This window comes from Mus pahari, chromosome 13 (assembly GCF_900095145.1).
Source record: "Mus pahari chromosome 13, PAHARI_EIJ_v1.1, whole genome shotgun sequence".
Taxonomy (NCBI): Eukaryota; Metazoa; Chordata; class Mammalia; order Rodentia; family Muridae; genus Mus; species Mus pahari.
Window position 1 is genome coordinate 7,139,983 of NC_034602.1, and position 1,466 is coordinate 7,141,448.

Sequence of the window (1,466 nt, forward strand, 5' to 3'; positions counted from 1 at the left end):
CAGACTCAGAACCAGACTCAGAGCCAGACTCAGAACCAGACTCAGAACCAGACTCAGAACCAGACTCAGAGCCAGACTCAGAGCCAGACTCAGAACCAGACTCAGAGCCAGACTCAGAGCCAGACTCAGAACCAGACTCAATGCCAGACTCAGAACCAGAACCAGAACCAGACTCAGATGGTACTGTTTTATAAAAATCAAGATGGTATCGCTGGTACAGATTGATCACAAACAAAACAAACAGAGACAAACACAGAAGGACGTTCCGAGAAAAGAAAAACAGTCTTTCAGATGGTCTCCCCCTCACCCCCCACCCCGGCCTACACACACACACACACACACACACACACACACGTGCGCCAGAGTATCAGAGACTTACCAGGTGAGAATATTCAGAATCTCCAGAAACCATGTGAGAGCTCTGGGTTCTCAAGATTCCAGGTGAGCCCACTGGGGGGCAGGGAGAGGGGGCTCTCCAGATGGGATTTCAGGGGAGTCCTCCCTACTCCCTGGCCATTGTGTGGTAAAATACACAACCACTTTGCCCCTCACGGCCTCCAGGTTGGCAATAGGCAGAAAACAAATGCAAATACAGATGCAAAATGATGCTCAGCTATTTGAGTAGGGGCCTTCAGTGCTTCCTGGTCAACACACCACATGTTAGGGACCACGAATCACTAAAGAATGATACCCCAGGCTCAAATAGTATACAAAAGAGAGTTTATTGTACACATTCCTGCATGCAGGAACCCAATTACATCAGGTTGGAAGGACCCCGACTGAATTCGCAGATTCAGTTTTTTAAAGCCAAAAGGAGAAACAGTAGGGAGGGGTAGGTGACCTATATATTGATTGGTGGGTTCTGGATGTCTGGGTGATGCTATGGTTCAGACTATTCTTGCTTATGCTAAGGAGGGGTAGCTCTGGAGCTCTTGGCTGCAAGTTTGGCTAACTATCCTTTTACAAGCTGGGGAGAGGTACTTTTTACATAAGCCTGCAGTTGTTCAAGTAATTGCTTGCCTAGTTCTGGAAAACAGAAACTCAGGCCTGGTCGCCTGAGCTGCTAGTTTTCAACCTGTCATGGAGTCAGCTTGTCTCAGGCCAATTCACTCCTTTCAAGTCTTCTCCTTGCCACTTTTGGATCAAGATGTAGAACTCTTGGCTTTCCAACACCAATTCTGCCTGCACACTGCCATTCTTCCCACCTTGGTGATAATGGACAGAACCTCTGATTCTGTAAGCTGAAGAGAAATGAAATTTAAGGCCTAGGATTCATGTAACTTATGTCCAGAGAGTTGTTTTGTGAGCTTAGAAGCCTGTGGCTGGGAATTTAAGGTTCAAATAATGTAAGACATAAAGGGTTTCTTTGATGTAAACTTAAGGTTTAAAATTGCCCAGGCTGCCTTGAAACTAGAATCAATTATCCACAAAGATAAGAGAAAGAAATGCGGGCTGGTGAGATGGCT